The following is a 22,403-nucleotide window of genomic DNA, read 5'->3' as shown; positions in this document are numbered from 1 at the left end:
GACTTTCCTTGCTGCTGTTCGACAAAGGAGGAGGAGTTCTGAGGTTGAACGGGACCAGCTTGCTTAAGACTGCACTCCTGACACAAAGCATCGTGGAGAGTGTGCAAGTTTGTTGTCCGCGTTCTCCGGGCTGGCCGGGGGGGGGGCAGATCTCAGACGATTTGCCTGGGACCTGCTTCCTTGACTTTTGGACAGTATGCTGTAAGAATAATTTTTAACAACAAACATCGCTCTTTCTTACCTCTACATACTAGCTGGATAACTCAAAGCCTAAAGCTTTGATAGAGGAAAACAAATTATCTGGCTGTCACAAAGTAGTTACTTGTCAGTCCGTTTAACCGCGCGGACAAAAAATTTACTCTAAACCAATGCAGTCAGCTGCAAGCTTCCTACTCCTCAAAAAGGCTACAAACTAAACATAAACAAATCCAGTTAGAATCAATTTTTAACACTACAAGTTTAATGAAGAACTCTCTTGCTCTTCCATCTCATGATCCACAAGGTCTGACAAAGGGGTGCTGGAAAGATGCCAAGCTATGAATGAATGATTCAGTGTTTGGTGTTGAATGTGCATGCCTAGCAACTATTATGAAAGTGAAAATATCACTGACCAAAATTTTGACAGCAAACCACTCATTGTCACCTGAAATGTATAATGACTTACCAACAGCAGGGGTGCCGGACGCCGGAAAAGAATGTTACAATTTCCCTAGACATGAATCTCTGAACGATTTGACAGATGCAGACATTTTAGAAACCCTTCTTTCTCCCACAACCGGTAAAGAAAATTGTAAAACAATCACTGATATATTAACAGCCGGTAAAATGAACACGACTAAAAGCTTGCGTACGAACATTTCTTCACCCAGATTTGCTATGATGGACATTGGCAAAATAGCAAACTGTTCCAATACTACTCTCATGAATCCTTACAAAAAGGAGAAAAAACTGCCAGAACATCTGGAAGTGAATTCCTCATCTAGACTAATGTCATTCAGTTTTCCTGTGATGAATCCACCGGCAAAAATGAATCAACATCCAAAAATTGCGACAACATCTTCATTACAAGCACCACAATTAAACTTGGAAATAGAAGCGGCACACTCTCCCACGTTAGCGACAAAATTGGCAAGAGATATTGCCCCCATTCAGGAAAAATGTAATCTTAGGGCAAAATCCTTGCCATCGTCGACTGAACTCGGCAAAGATATGCAGCTGTCACCATCCCTAAATGCTAAGGCCCTTATAATCGCTAAAGATCCGGCATAAGAAAGACTCATGGATGAAAAAAAGCACCTTGTAGGAGGTTCCTAGAACAACCAAGTCCCCCTTCAAAACTCAACCACAACATATATCCTTCTCGGCAGATATGACAATGGAACCACCTTCAAGATGTTTATCTTCAGATCCTTTAAGCGAGTCCACACTTCGAAGATGACATCTTCTCTCCAAGAACCCTACAAGCACACACAATAGTAATCCATTAAATTCTACAGTTTATCAGACCAACTGTAATATCATGTCCTCAATTTCACTTTCAATGGCGCCCTTTACTAAATTATATGAAACGTTGAATAATACAAAATACCAGGCTATCTTACTTGCAATGAGCCACACTAAATAAATCTCCATTGAGTCCTTTATTATGTCTCTTCAAACAAGAGTGGACCATGAGGCCGCAACCTCTACTTACTTACAAAGAATATTTCAGGAATCATTGGAATTGGAAAAAGGACCGATAAAAGGAATATGTTGGGGCTATTAATGGAAATATTCAAGGGCGCCAATAAGCTGCCATTGACGAAAGCTGCCGATCAAACTAACCAAAGACTTGATGGTGAGTAAAGTAACCTAATTCCAGAAAACAAGACCTGTCTATTACAAACAAACCTGCAGAGGTAGTGGATCTGACACACGAATCAGCTCCACTGCCCCAACGAGAACCAACGGATATATTGACACAAGAAGATTCGAGCCAGTCAAAAATGTTGGCCTTGGAAAATCCTGTGCTAAAACGTGCCACCCTACCTTCCCCTTTTTTCAAAAACGTAAGATAAATAATAGACATTGAATATATCAATGAAAAAGACCAAATATATGATCAACCAAAAAATAGGAAATCTAATGAAGCAATAACTTTTTTCCGTAGTTTGACCATTCCATTGTCTCCGTTGCATAAACAGAGTGCAGACAAAAATGGAAAAATGGATCAGCTTCTCCTTCTGACTACAAAATCAAATCAAAACAAGGTAAATAAGGTTTGGCATATATTACAGGTCTCTGATAAAGATTGTTTACAAGATGATCAGGTAGACCTGTTGGATCTGTCTACATACTCAATTGATGAAGCGGTTGAGCTTGATACAGATTTATCTGCAGTGGATGATGAAACGGATGTTGAAGTCATTGAGGCAGTGAAAAGAAAATCCAGAAACGTTGCCCTGGAGGAAAAAGACCACTTTTACACACTAGCAGAAAAACAGCTAGTGGACGACCAGAAATGTAACAGCCGTTACAAAAACTTTAATGGTGACTTTGTTCCACAAATCACTGCTATCACAAACAAAAAGCATTTCCATAATAAAAGATCTTGGTCTCCACTATTACACTGATGAGACTTAATAAATGGCCATCCTTAACTAGTAATGGAAAAACACCTCTTTCACCATCCTGTGCAGTGAATATAGAGTGATTGATAACAACAAAAGATGTTGTGATTACTCCAACAAATTCCTATACTGAGATTTGTGAACTTGGATGACATCAAAATTGTAGAATTTCTGTCAGAACTCCTGACTGGTAGAGTTATTTTACATGTAACTTCCTCGCTGATTAAAACTTCCATTATGCAGGTTGCGCACCTGTTGCTTTCATTGGGCTTTGAACTGTCTGACATGAAGCAGGAAGGGAAAGGTGATGGGTCCAACTACAACCATAACAAAAACAGGGCATCAAAATGAAAAGGCCCAGAGCTTTGGAGAGAAGAAAGGGCAAAAAACCACCAGGAACAAATTAACACAAACGATGCTCACATACAGGAAAATACTAGGAAAAGACATTTGAAAAATATAGGAATTACATTTAATTGTGAAAATAAAGAGACCCAGGAGAGAAATGACTCAGCACTCAAGTTTGTCTCTCCCCTCCCCAAATAACAACAAAAATGTAAAGCGGAAAAGGAGGCCAGGATCATATTATGGAACACCTGAGATTTTGTTCACCTATTCTCGAACTTGGATTTAAACATAGCAAACTTCGAGATACTATCTATGCAAGAAACATGGCTGCAAATTCTTTAATTGGTGGATGGCTTCAGTGTTCACTTGAACCCACCTTATAAAGCAGCAAGAGGAAGACCTGCTTCCGAGCTCTTAACCTTGGTTAAAAATGGTGCCGGGATAAGGGTGAACGAAGTGAAAATCATCAATCCTTTTGTACAATATCTGCTGTGTACAGGTGAAGAAACTTCTTCAAAAATAGATACATGGTACCTGATTTTTATGTTTATTAGAATCCCAAAATGGCGAATTCAAACACACTGATTAGCTACTTGAATGACATCAATGACAATTTTTCAACACAATTCAACAACTTGTTTATGATTATATGTGCAGACTTAAAACTGCCTGTACAAACAACAAGGGACAGACCAGAAATAAAGATGAGGTTGCAAATAAGAAAGATAAAAGACTTGTAATGTGGCTGAATGCAATGGAAGCTCGTGATTTGTACATACTTAACGATCAGACGTCGGGTGATATCACCAGTAAACCAACATATTCAAATGGAATTCACTCAAAAACATTGGACAATTTTTTTGTCTCAAGAAATATGATATAAGTGTGAAAACCCTCAAGGTCCTCCCTAGAACAAAAACTGATCACGTCCCACTAGAATTAACGTTCTATGGAGCCGGAATCAAAGAACTGCCATCTGGGACCCAAGGATTTGCTTTACAGGTGGAAGAAACCGACTGCATATGAAACCAAAAGCGGTTAAAGAGCTGGGAATCAAATGTGCCAGTCAATCGCAAACCAACCAAAATGAGACAAATTATACATAAATCCTTCAGCAGTTCATGGTAAATGATAGTGGTGAGAGGAAACCAAACTTCCTACTCAAACATTGTTATGATAGGAGGTATACTTGGAAAAAACATTCCTACAAAAACTCTGCACACACTTAAACGATTAGTGACTGATGAAAGGCCAGAACTTATTAGGAAAAGAAAACACACATTTAAGAACTGGATGAAAAGGCATAAGGCGCCCATTTTTCAGATGGACTCAGGAAACATACTGTAGGCCATAAGAGATAAAGACTCACGTCAAACCTGGCAACCAACAAATAAACCAACTTCGCACAAGGATGCCATCCTAATAAACGCAGTAACTGAGGAAAACTGGATCTCCTATAAAAATGATTTGCTATTCCAGAAAATAGAAATAAGTGCCTACTTCCCTTGGTGATGGCCCCTTGGTCACTGACAAATGCCAATGAGGAATTGTCTCCCCTGACAAAAAAGCAAGCTCATCTGGAGCTCCTGGCCCTGATGGGCTTACGAATGAAATGATCACGAAAAATCCAGACCTATGGCTCCCCTTTATCAAGGGCCTGTTTAAACGGATAATACAAACAGGCTCTGTACTCCATTCCTGGAAACTGGTGATAGTGGTCCCAATACTTAAGAATGGCAGTGTGGCAGATCCTGCCAACAAATGCCCTATTGGATGTTTTGGGAAAGCTGTTCACTGTGCTTCTGTTGAATAGGCTCCAGGCTTGGGCCAAGATGGCAGAAAGAATATACACAAGACAAACTGGTTTCAATAGAGGAGTGGGAACTGAATTAAACTTCTACCATCGGGAAAATTGAAAGACCACCCTAACTGCCTATCAGTATTAAAAAAGAGGACCAAACACCCAGCTGTCCCTAACATTTGGATTCTTTGGCAGCTAAACCAATGCACAAGGAATACTGTAAGCAAGCATTCAGTGGGCTCCATCCCAACAGCTACCTTGTAAAGTATTGTCCAATTCTGATCCATACATTTATTACCTATCTTATATTCAATATACTGCCCATGTTGGAGAATACAGGGAGGTGGGAAAAGATCCCCCGTGAAAAAAGACTGTGTCTGTCGTATGTGTGGAAGTGAAATCGAGACAGCCCGTCATGTGTTAACTCAGTGCCCAATGATGTTTAATCATTACGATAAGGGCTATCCACAGTTCTTGCCAATCATGCAACAGGGAAAGGGAAACCAATTCTGGAGGACCATAATAGGCGCGGAATCTGTTGTAATTATGAACACTGTGTTTTATATTTGGAAATGTATTAAAAAACATATTTCTGACCTTCCTGAATCTTGTACCTCTATGGAGAATTCCAGCTTATAAGATTTTATAATGAATATGGACATGTACTTTGCATTTTATTCTTAACTAGTGGTTTTATATTTTGTATCAATTTTGTATTCTGGATTTTTAATATTTTAACAAATGTGCTCTTTTTCAATTTGTTCTTATAATTTGTATTAATTAATGTGTTTAAGGTTTATTTTAACCAACAATGCACAGTAAAAAAAAACTTGTTCCTGCTGAACATCCTAAAAGGAATGACTTTCAAAAAAGTCACAGAAACGTACAAGGCCTTTCTTGATTTAATAAAGGCATTTGACACCATTGATAGAAATCTCCTTTGAACAAAGGTGACTGTGTGGGATGTCCATTGGATTTAATGGCATCTATAAAAAGCCTTTACATGGACACAAAGTTACAGATTTGCCTAAATGCTCAAGGCCTAGAGAAGATCAACACTTTCAGAGGGTTAAAACGGGGATGTCCTTTGGCTCCGTTATGTTTATTTTGATTCTTTCAGACGTACACACTTCTTTGAAGAAGGTTAGAGCCTTCTCACCTACTATTGGCGATCAAGGTTTGGCATACGTGCTTTATGCAGATGATTTAGCACTAATCAACCAAACGACAATTTGTCTCCAATGTAGACTGGAAGCTTTAAGATTATTCATGCTGGAAAACGGTTTGGAGAAAAATGTCTCCAAAACCAATGTCCTGGTTATGGGAGATAAGTATGGTAGACGTACCAAATATCCCTTTAAATAGCACCTGAGCCAGTCCTTCTTGGATGAAGTTTCCTCTATTGTTTACCTGAGGACCCATTTAAACTCCAGCATAAATGACGCACCACAGTCTAGAGCTTTAAAATAGAAAGTTAAAGCCTTGCTGTGCTGGAAGCCGTCATTCATAGGAAGTATGGTAAATTTTCAATTTTGCAGATATTAACTTTCTATAAAATGAAAGTAACGGCCATTTTAACATATGGCACAGAGGCATTCTTATCTACTCCAAGCAAAATATGGGCTACTCTTGAAGGTTCTTTTTGGAAAAGAGATTTCAGATTGCATAGGAGCCTTCCAATCTCACTAACACAATATGAATTGGGTCTCCCATCGATGTACGCCAAAGTCACATGGACGTCTTTATACCTACTTCACAAATGCACAATGACACCTGTGGCACTTCCTTAACAAATGTTGTCCCAGGAAATAAACAAAGGTGACTTGAGCTCAATAGATGTATGGAACACTCAGGGCCTGATTCATGGAACGTTTTCCAATGGGATCGCATCATTATAAAACACTTCCATGAATCAGGCCCTCAGTGTCTAACATTTTTGGAACATTTGGGAACTAACCTGGCTACGTTGATAAAAAATCCATCTTATGTGGAAAAATAAATGGCCTGGAAACAAGACAGGACTCTGACGATAGCCATGAAGAACAAATATGGTTTAAATGTCATCCCTAGCTTTGAAACCAAAGTCTATGATTCCGTATAACCTTATTTCAAAAAATTCCCCTGTTCATTGATGAGAGATAGGTTTTTAGATTTTGTTTAAATGTATTTTCAACTACGCAATTTCTGATCTGATGACAAAAAGAGACCATGAACATGGATGTAGATTTTGTAATAAGAACAGGAAAACAGAATCATTGGAACATGTATAATTGTATTGTACAGGGTTGACCACCTTGTGAACAAAGTACATTGGAACATTTATTAAATTTAGACATGAACTAGGGGTAGAGGAATGGTGGTTATTGATTTTAACAGGGAAAAATCAAGGGCTGATTATTGCATTGAGGCCGTTTTTAAGTGTAGTTCTTTTGTGATTTTTCCTTTCCACTCCCTTTGTTTGTTCTCTGATAAGATTGAAAGAAAAACATCTAATGGACCACTGGCACCCCTGATGATCTATTTCTGTTTTTTCTTCTTTTGTAATGATGGAACAACAAAGGTTTAAATTAAAACCTACGTCTTAAAAAAAAAAAAGATTAAACAGGTTGAAACCGAAAGATGCTCATCCTTTCAGCTCTCGTGTGTCATGAGAAAGCCAAAGACCAACCATCATATTTGCAGCTCTAATTGACCAGGTAGAACCAACAAAATGAAGTGGGGATGAATCTTCAATGGTTTTTATGAATTTGCATTTGCATACCCGGTATTGTTCACTAATATGGACACACAAATATGTATAAATGTATTATAACAAGAAGGATGTATACGCATTAACATATTATTTACCATTTTCACAGTTTGTTGGGCTTACTTAACATCAGATTGCTTTAGGGGCATTCAACATTTAAATAAGTACTGTTTTCTTTTTGTTATTCTTGTAGTCCTTAACAATTGTAGTGATTTGCATTATTATTTGTTGTGATGGGTCAACATAGATTATTAGTCATTAGAAATTGAATTTAAGTATGTATATGTTTTTCTTTTTATCTCATGTTGTATTATTATTTTATTATTAAGCAGGGTTATCAATATATTGTTGTTTTTTTTAATTCCAGAGGATGGATACCTTTCAAGCACGAGATCTATATAAGGAATTATTCATAAATATTAGTAAAACTGTTTTACTTATGTTTGCTGCTAAGCTCTATTTGTTTTACTTGTTACAACAATTTTTTCTTATCTTCACTATTTTCACAGTTTATTGTTTCATTGCATTGACATTATAGCAATGTGCATCACAATCGTTCAGTTAATAACATGGATCATGTGATTCAGACATCAGGTTTTGCTAAACACTCGCCCGACAGGTCTCTTTATGTTTAAAAGGATAGCAGCTAAAGAAAGGCTTTGCAATAACCCAAGTCTTTCACATGGGCAGGTGAGTCAGTACCCCTCTGCTGATGAGGTTAATGATTGTGTAACAACTGTATCTATGGAACTGTAATATGCTATATATTTTGGGGAGGTATAGTTTGATATTACATTGGAGAAAATCTTATAGATTAAAGTAGCATAGGATAGGTTTAATGATTAGTGGTGAGTTTTTTTTTAGATTACAGATCATATAGCCCTATCGAAGAATCTGTGAGATACAAAATGCACTGGGTCAGATGAGGTTTCCTAAGGACATCAAAAATGGAAGCAGGTATAAAAACAAAGAAAGAATATAAAACAGTTAAAAAAACAAAATTGATGAATGCAAAATTGTTGAATAATCTACACATTATAAAACAGATATTTGTGAGTGTGTTTTACCAGCAGTGTATAGTTGGTCCTTATGGTCTTATTGTGCAAAACCTAATAAACTCTCACATTTGCGGCGTCTTGTAACAGTGACTTCCCAAATAATTTCCAGTGGTATTCTATGCCCGATTGGAAGGTGGATTCCTGTTAATTACTGTAATAGTAAAAAAACACATGCAGAGCTCAAGAAAATAACATTGGTAGCACAAATTTTAATGGCATTTCACATTATTACAGTGGCCAGTGGCTAATCATTAGAACTATGTCCCAGCAGCAATGTTTTCTGGAGTGGGAATACAGGCTTGGGGTGATATGAGGATTAGCTGCTGGTGAAAGGACTGCTGTAGGGGTCTTCTGGGTGCATGCCAGTCCTTTGCATGATGTTGCATCATATGGTACCTCAAAGATCAGGTCCCCAAGTTTGTTCAAACCTTTCACCGGACCATGTTTCTCCTGAAGATATTCCACCCTTCCCAAAAGGTTATTGAAGGGCCATGATGTGGCCTACTACGATGCCACCCATTATGGCAGAAGGGTGTTGTAAAATACCACTCATTTAAAATAAAATGTTTTATTGTGTTTTGATCTTCTCTATGATCTTTCACAAAGTTTCATCAAATAGATAAAATAATTTAATAGAAACGATATTGTTAAGATTCTTTAAAATGTATACTAAATGAATAGTACCACAGTTACAAAAAAAAACAATCAGCTACATAACAGCCTGACCTATTCCATACTTTCTTAATTTATTAAACCAACAATAAAAAAAGAAATTACGATCCTTATTTGATTTAGCTCAGATAAAAGCTATATAATACCATCATATTCCATACAATATAAAAACCATATCATAATATGTTCAATAATTAATAAAATTATTACTTTAAAATCGGACTATGTCATTTCCTGTCTATATCGAAATTACATCGTTGCAATATTCATAGTGCTCAACATCCTAACATTCTCTGTTGTTAGAAAAACATCTTGACCCACACACATTCAATCCCATGTGGTCTCCACATCACACTCACCCATCACCCTAAATAAATGAGCCAAATGTTTTGTTTTTATATCAACCAATCCGGAGCATTCCAACAGGATATGCTTTAGACTCTGAACTCTTCTGTTTTACATAATGAACAGTTATTTACATTGTCATTGCTATTCATCACCCTAATGTACAGAATCGCTTCCATTGGTAACAAATTGAGTCTAAAGCAAAGAAATAGTTCTCTTATGTTGAAACTAGGAAATTTCACCAAATATTTGGGGAAAAAGCCAATGGTTATTCTATACCCAAGAAAGTGGAATGGACTTTTTAAAATCTAGTTACTGAAATGGTGTCTATCGAGTCCATTTGCTTCACTTTCTCGTTCAGATTCATGGGGCTCTCTTCAAGGTCTGCCCATCTCTGTCCACAATGATACAGCCTACGGGAGACACGTTCTTTCATAGCAACTAGTAATCACAAGGATCCATTTACTAATTCCTTATTCAAAGCAACATACATTGTGTTTTTCTTTGGCAGATGGATTTTCCCAGCAACAGTGATCAACCTCAAGATATACCAAGTTTGTAATGATGTTAACCCAAACTCAAACCTTACTGACGCCATAGGCAAAGAATTAGGTAGTCTCAGAACGCTTTGCCAAGCCCTACCTTCCAACCATTCCCAATGGAAATATAAGGCTGCTCCTTTTATTTCCATACCATATAGAATGTTCGGTACCACTTTCCAAGTGTAAAATATTATCAGGGGGATGATAGAAAACCTACAGTACTTATGATAGAGTATTTTCATTTGAGGCACACAGCACATCCATTTTTTTAGAGGAGTCATTCTACTATTATCTCCTGTCAAATGGAAGCCTAGGTTTATTATTTCACTCATCACTGCAATTTTTATTCTATTCAAGGACCATTTGAAATTACTGTTTACTTTTCTATTTTTACAAAATGCAATGACATTACATTTATTATGATAAACAGATAATTTTTTATGGCATACCTATTCTTTGTAGGCCTATTGGACTAAGATCTAGCAGAACCACATTGTCAGCATACATTAAGAAGCTTACTTTAGAATGTCCAATTTTAGGGCTAGCTAGGGCTGCTTCCTGCAGTACTTCATGAAGATAAGCTAAGTATAAATTAAAAGGGCAGGTGGCCACCACATATCCCTGCCTTAATCTTATTGTAGTAATAATACTGCCCAATAAATTTCCTGTGGAGTCCAGTCTGATCTTCACTCTAGTATTATCATGAATATATTCCAATATAGCCAACAAAGGAGGGGGTATGTTCCACTTAATTTATGCCAAAATATTTTGCGGTTAACCGTATCGAAGGCCTTTGAAAAGTCTATCATGGCCACATATAGAGACAATGAGTAGGGTTTTGTAGTTGACCAAATCCTGTCTTTCAATATTGAGAGGGAAAGGCCATTGATGTTGGATGCCATCCCTTTTGTAAAGCCTGTTTGCAGGATTGAGAGAATCCCTTTATCTAATGCCCAAATCTCCAACTTTTCTAAGACGATTGATGCAAATATTTTACTATCTGCATCCAGTAGAGCTATAGGCCTATAATTGCTGGGGTCATTCCGATTAGCCTTTTTAAGATTGGTATTATGATAGCTTCATTCCATGATGTCGATAAGGAGCAAGACCTACAGATATCCCTAAACAAGTACGTCAACAATTTTCATCATAATTCTTTGTTAGATTTGACAATGGCATTGGAAACACTGTTGGCGACTGCTGCTCTAGATGTCGAGGCCTTATCAATGAATGTCTTGATGTTTTCTCTTTCAAACTCTTTTTCTCTTCCTAGATGCTGATGATATGTGCTTACAGAAGAAATGTTCCCACTCATTGAAGACTAGTGTGATTGCCACTGACCTTCAGTGATACCAGTCGGTGGCCACTCACTTTTTGAGCATGTCACATCATTAATTATGTTCCAAAAATTACAAGAGTCTTTCTGTAGGAGGATCTGGAGTATTTTTTCTCTGGCTTGCTGATTAAATATGTTTCAATGAAAACAGATCCAATGCTTATAGTTTCTGCTAGTTTCCCGTTTTCTTTTCTCCTGGTACACTAGTTCAGGCAATTTGTTTAATCTCAATTGCTTTAACTGCTGATGGTTGATTTTTCTCCTTGTCCATACCCAACTGTCATAACTATGCCTATGGATTGTATGAGTATTTTTACACTGTTTCAGTTTCTCCTTATCCCAGATGAAATCTCTAAAAACTACATATGTGCCCATATTCTCCAATGTAATATCCTTCACCTTAATACAGTAATCAGCAAGTTTCTTTCATAGGGTGGACCCTCCCATCCCAAATTTCAGTAGTCTCTTCCCAGCACTCCAAACCACAAGTTCCTGATGTATAGTGGAGGAGTTGGGGTTTGTTTCTAGGTCAAATAACATTGCAAGCATATTATGGTCACTCAAGTCTGTATGCTCTACTGTTAAAAGGTTACATAATGTATACATTCCCCTTGGAAGAATACCATAATCTATCCTGGAGGTTTGAGTTCCCCGCTTCCAGGTGGGTCTATTATGAAGGTCCCCTAAGACATTAGCATTTGCTATCAGGAGATCCCATTCTTTCAAAAGTTATCTCCATTTGGTCCTTATAATAGCTTGTGTACCCTCGATTAGCTCACATCCATTCAAATTTGGGTGGTTTAGGTACCCAGTTAAAACACATTTTATTTCACCCAATATTAACCAATTATCCACAAATCCAGTGATTTCCTGAAAAAAGATGTCAATCTCTGTTACTGCTGCATTCCAGTAGAGATTCAACACAAGCATTCGTAACCCATTACTGTGTGGATGACTGCCAAAATACTGGGAATATGGTTAGAGGCTGAATATACTGAAGCAATTACAGAATTCCAGGTTGCCAATAGGAGGCTGTCTGGTCGGCATCCACCCTTGGAATTCTCAGCCAACTATAGTGTTATTGAGAATCCATCTGTAGATATTCTGACAGTTAGCCATGTTTCTTGCAATGCTATGATATCACCAATATTGCAGATTTGATTTTCTTTCCCATTGCCACTTATGTTAATATGTTTATGTTTATTTTTCTGCATTTTCTGCAATGGTAGTGGTGACAATGGTGGGGGGGGGCGGGGCTACCTCAAGCTGACATTTTCCCTTTCAGATCGACCGCGCTTTATTTGAAAAGTGTTGCAAATGGGTGGATAAGTGGCTTTGTCTTTCCCTTCTGTCTTTTTAAATGCATCATTGTCCTCTTCTTCCCCCTGCTCCTCAGTATCACTGGTTTCCAAAATCATGTGTTGTAGCCATGTCAAATTGATGTCTTAAATATTCTATATTAGACTCTGTGATCCTTGATGCAAAATGCATTTCTAACTGATGTAACATGCCAAGTAATCATATTCACCCATTCTGCACTGCCATGTGCAGTAGCTACAGACAGGTTGACACTCAAAATAGATACTTCTACTTTTCCTTCATAAAAAGCACATTTCCACCCAGACAGAGCCACTCAATGTGATTTGCTGACTTCATCCATTTTATGATTTATTATTTGTGACTTGTCTTATGTCTCATCCTTCACAATAAGGGTTACATTCAGTTACAACAATTGAATGTAATTGACTGCCTCCAAAACAATGATTTATTTTTGCAACTAGCATTTAGTCTTGCACATCAGAAGATGTTGGTCCACTTAGTCTCACACGCTGAATGCTCCCAACAAATCTAACTATTAATCTTTACAACTTGTTTTTGTCACATCACTATCTTCAAAAAAACAGTTGTTTACCCACAATCCTCTTTACACTTAATTATAACCACTGAATACTATTTCCTGCCTAAAAATATTTAAAGATGTATTTCTTTACAACCAGTGATTTGTCTCATTACAAATCTTCATAACTAATATTTTGTTTCATTCATCACAATACACTGGAATACTCAGTCCCAACCACTGAATGTATTTATTTTGCATCCAAACAATTCAACACATTTTGCATCACAACTAGTATTTTGTTTCATATTTCAAAAACGTTGGCACACTCATTCATGACCAGTAAAGGTAATCCTGGCCTTGCTAACACATCTAAGAATGTATCTTCACAACTAGTAATGTGTTTCATTGATCAGAGTATGGTAACCACTCCGTTACAGCCAGTGAATTCAATCTCCTTGCACCAAACCATTCGAAGAATATATTTTCACAACTAGTATTTTGTCTAATCACACATCTTTGTAACTAGCATTTAGCATCAGAAAATAAGTCACACATAATAACAACCACTAAATGTAATGTATTGTCACCAAGACCATCTAACATGTATTCTTGACAGTTAGTATTTGGTCTACTCACAAATTATGGCAACTAGGATGTTGTCTCATTCACAACAACAATCTGCTAAAATCAGGTACAATCGCTGAATAGAATTTCCTGCCTCAAATATTTCAGAGGTTTTGCTTTAAATGTTAGTCACTAGTATCTTGTATGGCCTATCTTAAAATGTTGGCACACTCAGATAAACCCATTGAACCCATTGAATGGATTTTATTTTCTCAAAAAGGTAGCAGGTGCCCCTCTCCAGAAAGAACATGGCATGATAACCTGTTCTGTGGTTTGTTCCCACTTTAAGAGTTTGCAGCCATCGCTTTTTGCTCACTGTACCTTTCACAGATGGGAAATAACTATTTGCATATCAGTCTTTGTCCCACACACATGGGCAGTCCAGCACCGAAATGCTAGGAAATTCCCTTGTGAATGTAATCTCTTTGCTCCAAACAATTGTAGGATTAGTTCTTCACAATTAGGACTTAGTGTGATCAGCAATCTTTGAAACTAGCTACATCCATCACAAAAGTAGGCCGACCCTATTTCATCCACTGAATGTAAGGGCTTGCCACCAGAGATTTCTAAGATTTAGTTTTAATAGCCAATAATTAGTCTTGTCACAAATTAGCAGAACCTATAATTTGGCTCATATTTCATGTAGTGTTGACACATTCAGTTACAAATACAGAATGTAATATTGTTGTTGACAACAACTCAGCATGTATTTTCTTTCCAACTAATAGTTTGTCTTGTTGATCATCAAATTTGCTTAATTTAGTTACAAGAGCCGTATTTTCTCGTGTAACAGTTTATTGAGAGGCCACCATCAACACAGGAAGTTCTTTCCCTCCCCAATCATGGTGTCACACAATAAACGGTTTAATGTTAGTTTTTTATTGAGCCCTAATTCTGATGCATATCATACTCCTTGGATCCCTCCCCCTGAGCTACCAATAAGCCAAGAACCAGGACGCTGTACAGGAAATACATTTGTATTTATTTGGATGATAGGTAATAGAAAATCACATTAAAATGTCACACACAACTTCATCCGTGGCACAACACAATACACGTCTCTCTACATAAATAAATCACATAATTTGGTTGGGACATCTTAAATCACAATATTTTACTTTATACAAATTTCAAAATAAATGATCATCAATACTGGTGCCTGGATAACATCACTTTAAATTTGCAATGCTGTACAATTTTGGTTTTCCTGTGCGCTGAAAAGGCTAGCAGTACATAAAAACAGGGTGATTTAGCAGTTTGTTTTTCTGACCACCCCCTACTTTGGTCTGTGTTGGGGAAGTCAGAGAAACACATTGAAATTAATTGGGAATTTTGGATTTCAAACTCCCTTCCACTTGATTACCCATTTAAATTACATTCTATAATTTTCAGCGCACAATGGGAATGAGCTTTGTTAATTCTGAATTTAAACAAAAATCACCCCATGGAGTTCTGCCAAGGGGAATTAATTAAATTTATATTTTTTGTTAAAAAGGCTAAGGATCTACACAATTATGTACGCCGACAACTATAAAGGAAAAGGACTTAAGGCACCCAGACTCCTCCACCTTTTGGTTTCAAATGGTGCAATTCTACTTACATTTAAAACCTCTGTTTAAAGTGCAGAAAAGCCAGTTGCATTTCAGGACCCCCTTGGAGGACAGGGCAATGGTCTGGTCACTCCACTCACAAGGATAGTCCCAAGGCCTTCAACATAGGGTCCAGTCAGCTTTTAGGCCTTTCCAGAAAAAGACCACTTTACCCAGATGCAATTTCAGCAAAATCTCCTTTTGGTGTTTCCTTGCAACTTTCAGATGGTAAATTGCAGCTCTCTCTGGTGGTTATTTTAGCAGCTCTGTCTCCTCCTCATAGTGCATCCACTTTATATACTAGTTATGACACTGTCAAGTTTACAATCTTGGCCAGTACCCTGCAAGAGTTCTCGCAAATAGGATTGGAAAGTTACCCTTATCTCTCCTCCCAAATCCAGCCCCTCTCTGTGGATTGGTTTAAGAGTCTGGAACAGTCAATACTTTGTGATTTACTAGTAACTGCATTAATATATATATATATATATATATATATGTATATATATATATATATATATAATCACAAGGAATTTAGGAATTTAATAAAACAGCCGGGTGTGCACCATTTTGCACTGCCGTTTGGCAATTTTCGGCGGTTTTTAAAAAAAAAGCATAATTGTTAGGAACATGCAATTTATTCCCCACATTCCTAATTTTACCCTCTACCAGTTCTCCAACTCTTAAATGTTCGTAGCAGCCAGGAAAACCTTTTACCTCACCATTACAATTCCGTAAGTCACAGGTGGATGCATTTTATTTTAACAAAATCACCTGGAAATTAGCTAAGAAATGATACATCAATCAAGAAGGTATGACTTATGGTTGCTGAGCAAAATGCCTAAATGAAAATTCCATTTAAATGAATAGCACATTTTTACGTTATGCAAATTAGAGCTCTCCTGTCTGCAGCGCCATTTGCCTCTCTGGCCCATTGTTTTTATTAGTATCTTTGTTGTTTGAAGTGTAGGCTGAAGATCATAAATGGGGGATGCATTTGCTACACAGAGATACCCCGATGGATACATCTGGCATCCTGTCCTTTCATCAGAAGGGGAGCACCTTTTGATCTGAAAGGTACTATTTTCCTGTATTTTCGGGTCATGCTCCCGCTAGGCCATCTGCCCTGTACAGAAAGGAGCATTCAGAGACTCCAAGTCTGGGGGACACTTGGTTTTCAACACCTTTCGGGCAGGCCACATTTTATTGCTGTTGTAAACAGTTGGGATGCACAAACCAGGCTTTAATTGGGGGAAGTCATTTGTGAAGTTTGCCCAAAGACCCACAATTTGTCCTTGGCTGAAAGGAGCTCACATATTGCACTTTCTAACATCAGCCATGATTCTTTGACATATGATGTATTTTACTGATCAGGGATCACTTGGCATTTGTGCTGAAAGTACAGGGCTATTTCTTTGATTGATAAAATACACTTTTAATTATCTGCTGTTTGTTTTTCTGCTGAAAAGTAGGTCTGAGTCATCACAGTGGACCACCTTATGATGGGTGGCAATTTCAGTGAAAATGCTGCATTTATTTCTCAGCCAGGATGTGCTATTCCAATCAGTATTTGGATTCCATTTTGTTTTTGCTTTCTCTTGATTTCCACTGCAGAAGGACACCCACATAGTCTGCCTCTGGCTTAGCGGAACTTAATATGCCAACAAATTGGGCTTTTCTTTTCAAATGTTTGCCAGTATTTTGTATGTGAAGCATAATATGCATTACTTTTTGTCAACTTACACACACCATGGGCCTCATTACGACCCAGGCGGTAAGTTACCGCCTGGGTCGTACCTTTACCACCATGGCGTAAACTACATTTACGCCATGGTGGTTGGTGGACTTACCGCCCCATTCCGAGGTTGGCGGGGCGGTAAGTCCCCAATCTCCATTTACCCTTCCCCATTCCCAATTTTGCCCCATAGGGCATAATGGGAGTGGGAAAGGCGTTAATTACGCCACCGTAAATTACGGTGGCGTAATTACCAACATGGTCCCTTAGCGCCATGGATTTTAACACCTGCTAAAAGCAGGTGTTAAATCCGCCATGGCGCTAAGGGACCTCGGAATCAGGCGGTAAGGGTCGGCGCTGTTTACGCTGCCATAAACCCCTTACCGCCTAGGTCCTAATGAGGCCACATGTCTTTACCTTGATATCCTTGTTAGCTGGGGTACATTTGTCTCATGTCTTACTTTAAACTGGAAACTCACATGCAATGCCATTTTGGTGTCAGTGTTTAAAAATCCAGTTTTTCATGTGAAAGGGACCTTTATCTCCTCTTGTATTCTTTTTATTTCCTAGCTTCTTTTGAATCCTGTCTCCTCTACCATTTCCTAACCATTGTCTTTAAATCTATCCAGGGTCTTGCCACCTCCTATTTGTCAATTCTCATCACTATTTATATTCCTCCTTGTACTTTAGGATCTGTTCTCAAAATCAGTTTCTTCTTGTTCCTAAACCCACTGGGCTCAACGACGTAGTTCTTTTTGTCTGTTGGCTCCTAATCATTGGCATCCTTTGCTTCTTTTGATAAGGTCTTCTCATACTGTTTGTCTACTTATTCCATATTTGTCTTAAAGAATATCCTTGAACACTTAACCTTATTTTGTTTCATTTTTGATTGTCTCACTTTATCATGTTCAATTACTAGTAAACCTTTTTTCCGCATATCTTTACAGAAAAATGAATACATACAAATGCAAACCACCACATGTAATATCCAAATTTGTTCTTTACAACTATTATTTTTTGTGTCCATTACAAAATGTCTGCACACTCCATTACAATCTGTGCTCAAACAATTATAAGGAATTATCTTTGCAGCTAGTAATTTGTCTTGTGTGGCACAAGATGTTGTTTTATTCAGATATAACCAGGGAATGTCATGTATTTATTTCATTTACTTGTAATTCGCATAGACATGGTCCGTGTGCATGATAGAGCAGTAATAAAACATACAAACAGAAAGACGAAAAGGCAATTTAAAGGGCAGGCAGCAGGGTTCACTTAAAGAGGACAGTTTTGAGTTTGTGTTTGAATTTTCCATAGTTTGGGCATGCCCTAAGGTCAGGGGGCAAGTTGTTCCACTGGCTGAGTGCATTCAATGTGTGGTTTCAGTCATTTTAAGTTTTTCTCTATGATCAGTACATTTTGCCACCTTTACTTATTTTCTTTTTTTCTTCTTTTCTGTTTCCCCACTGTCCCTTTATCATTATATTTTCACAGGCTTGTGTTTTGGTAGGTTTTTTGTTTAAGGTGTAATGGCACTTGGCATTTTAGTACAGTATGTCACTTTTAACTCAAACCAGTATCAGTTTTTACTTTGACTGGCTTTGGCAATCATTTAGTGAATATTGAAAAGGATTGATTCATATTCTGACACTATGAAAGAATGTCTTCTTATGTTGATTGCCCTTTATGCCTGTAACTGTTATTTTTTTAGAAATGTCTAGTGAATTTTATGAAGTTATGCTATTTTACAATTTTGCATATGAAATGATGAAACACTGTCACTTTGGCCTTGCTTTATTTGCTAAATGTGCACTTTATAATTGCTAATTAGGACTCTTGCTTGAGTTATTTTAGTGGGTATTAGAGGTGCGCTATTTGGCCATTTTGAACATAAGTTGATCAAGCATTGTCACTGTGACGATGCTGTTATTGTTCCTTTGCACTGGACTACCTCCAAGCACTATCACTTTGACAGGGTTAGTGTTTATAAGTCTTTCTTTAAGGTAATTTGTAAAAACTACATTTTTTGCCATGGGTTTAGGGGGAAAGGAAGTGCAAACTAGCAGGGATTTAAAGTGGATTGTCCCTACTTGCTTTTCACTACCATGATTAAGCTGTGGCAAACAGCGAAACGTTGGTTGCACAGGATGCTTTGATCCCTTTTGATTTTGTTTTTAATACGCTAAAACAAAGTTACAGGTGGTTTCATGACCGCACTTGCCTCTGAGAGATTTTCTGTAGTCTTTCAGCCTAACAGTGCCCACATGTTGAGTGTTGGTTACACACTCGCTTTTTTGGTTTTAGTATTTTATCTTCTCCATAAAAAAGCATTTTCACTCTTAATTTCAAACACTGAATGTACTCTTTTGGCTCTAAATAATGAAAGAGATTTTTTATTGCATCTTCACCTGTCACAAAATGTTAGCACACTCAGTTGCAGGTAAAGAATGTAACCTCCTACCTCCAAACACGTGTGAGAATGTATCTTCCCAACAGGTATTTTCCTTCATCACAAATGCTCACAACAAGTATGTTGTAATATCCATGGCAAAATGTTGGCACACTCACTTACAACCACTTAATTTGATCTCCTATCTCTTATCACCAAACAAGTCTAAATGTTTTTTTTCATTCTTCACAATTAGTATTTTGTCTCATCCATTACAAATATTTGACACACTGAGTTAAAACCAGCAAATGTAATCTGTCACAAAATATTTCTAAGAACTTTGTATAGTCTTAATAACACACACAACTATTTGAAAGACTATGTGCATCACATTCTACACATGAAAATGGAACCTGTATTATCTTGGACAGTATTGAATATTGGATCTTTATGTTTGTAAATGAGCACAGTCCTACTAGTAAGCACAACTAGTGTAACGGCAGTGTACACCTGATTCATTACATGCAAAGGGAACCTGTAGTGTTGAAAGTTGGGTCTTTATGTTTAACCCTACACTTGGTTCTATGTGAAAATGTTGCCTGGAAAATGTAGTCATGTGGAAATGTAGTCAGCAAAAACCTGTTTTGAAAAATGTAGCCTTTCAATACAAGCAATACAAAGTGTGAAAATGTTGCACGTCATAAGGTCAACAAAAAAGCTATTTCAAATACACAAAAGCACCGGGCTGCAACCCTAAATATGAACCAAACCTCTAACTGAAACATCCACAATGACCCTAACTCCATTCCTAAACAATCTCTTAATACTAATTACAACCCTTATCCTACTCTGACCTCTCACAGAACACTATCCTTTTATTTGCATATTACTGAATGGAAAATCTATAGAACATGAAAAGTGAACCTGTCTCCAACTCCATCACCAGCTCGCCATAAATGACCCAATCCGTGGCTGTAATATTAACGTTACCCTAACTGCAACTGTAACACTTGACCTTACTTCACCCTTAACCTCTAGCTTTATCCTAACTGCTATCCTATGCCAACATCACCAGCCCTTTCCAACCTCTGTATCCATTTCTTTAACACTTAACCAAACCTTCACCCTAACACTTACCCTAACAATTACCCTGACACTTAATCTACCCTAACTACTACCAAACCCCAACATATTGACTCGAACCCTAAACCCTATCCTTACCCTAACCCTTATCCATACCCTAACCCCTATCCTAACCCAGAACAAGGCAATCACACAAGCCTACTAAACCTCCTTAACTCTAACAATTACCCTAGCAGCAGTACATGTTTAGCTACTTTCAGGTGCATTTTTTACTACTTTTTACTTGGCAACTTTTTCACTGCAGAGGTATTCTGACCATTACTTTTTCACTGACTACATTTGTGTTGGATATCCTACAGTATTGTCATATCCAAAGATAAATACTGTGGCTAGGGTGACATTTTTAATAATGATTAAGGCAATGAATTTACAAAAAGGAGTTTTGTAACAAAATATGCCATAAGCGTCTCTGGCAGTAGTTGGGAACAAATCCAGTTGAGGAAAGCTCTAGTGGTTTGAGGTCCATCAAACTTTAGTTATTTTTGTCAATTCAGTTGACAAATCTCTAGGATCGGCCAAGCAAGAGCCCACAAAATGAGGGGAGGCTGCCATTCCCTGCATGACCCCAAACATGGCCCAAAGACCTGACTGTGCTGGAGAGGCTTCCGCGGGGCAGTGGGCATTGTTGTGTATACATGCCTCCATTGAAAAAAACACAATGTACTTTTTTATTCCGAGCACCCCCACTTAAAATCAAAATAGGAAAAAATATATACACTAAAACGAAATTCTCAACCAAAAAAGAATAAAAGATAACAGTCTGCTCTATAGGCTGGGCCTGCTTCAGAGACACTTAATCATGTTTTATCCTGCAGTACCTTCTGCAGAGAGGTATATCATTTGCATATCAGTTTCGTTAAACCCAGAAGAGCAGTCCAGCAGGGAAATGCTGGGTAATCTCCTCTGGAAAAGCGTACAAGCAGAAACACCAGACACATGCTTCTGCCTCATCAGTGAGGTGACTCTTTAGACAACTAGTGAAAAGGACTCCAAGGGCCTCCTTACGACCCGGGCGGTAAGAGATTACCAGTAGCGGTAAGGGCACCGGTACCGGTAATCCCTTACCGCCCAATTCCGAGGTCCCTTTGCGGGTCCTCCCTTAACAGCTGGTTTTACCAGGCGTTAAGGACGGGACCCGCAAAGGGACTTTGGAGGTAATAACGGTACCACAATTTGCGGTACCGTACTTACCGCCTTCCCCATTCCCATTGAGCCCTATCGGGGCTCAAATGGGAATGGGGAAGGGCCATGGTGAATGGGGAATTACCGCCCCCGCAAACCTTGGAATGGGGCAGTAATTTCGCCATTCACCATGGCGGAATCGGTAGTTTACCAGTGGCAACCATGGCGCAAATAGCGCCATGGTTACCGCTCAGGTCGTAATGAGGCCCATATCTAGAATACATGATTAACCAATTTGTGACACATTACAATATAAATGTGACACATCCTCATCCAAGAATTACGAAAATAGCTCAGAGACAATTCCACCAAACGTGGCTCACTCGCCAGAGTCACTATCACATTTGAGCTCTCCCTACCTTTCACAGAGGCGGATTTCCATTTAATAACAGTCTGGTCCCATCAAGCTTTATGTATAGGGGTTTACACAATTTTGCAGAATAA

The sequence above is a fragment of the Ambystoma mexicanum genome, chromosome 10 (genome assembly GCF_040938575.1).
Source record: "Ambystoma mexicanum isolate Mex_15411 chromosome 10, UKY_AmexF1_1, whole genome shotgun sequence".
NCBI lineage: Eukaryota > Metazoa > Chordata > Amphibia > Caudata > Ambystomatidae > Ambystoma > Ambystoma mexicanum.
This window is presented reverse-complemented; position numbering follows the sequence as displayed.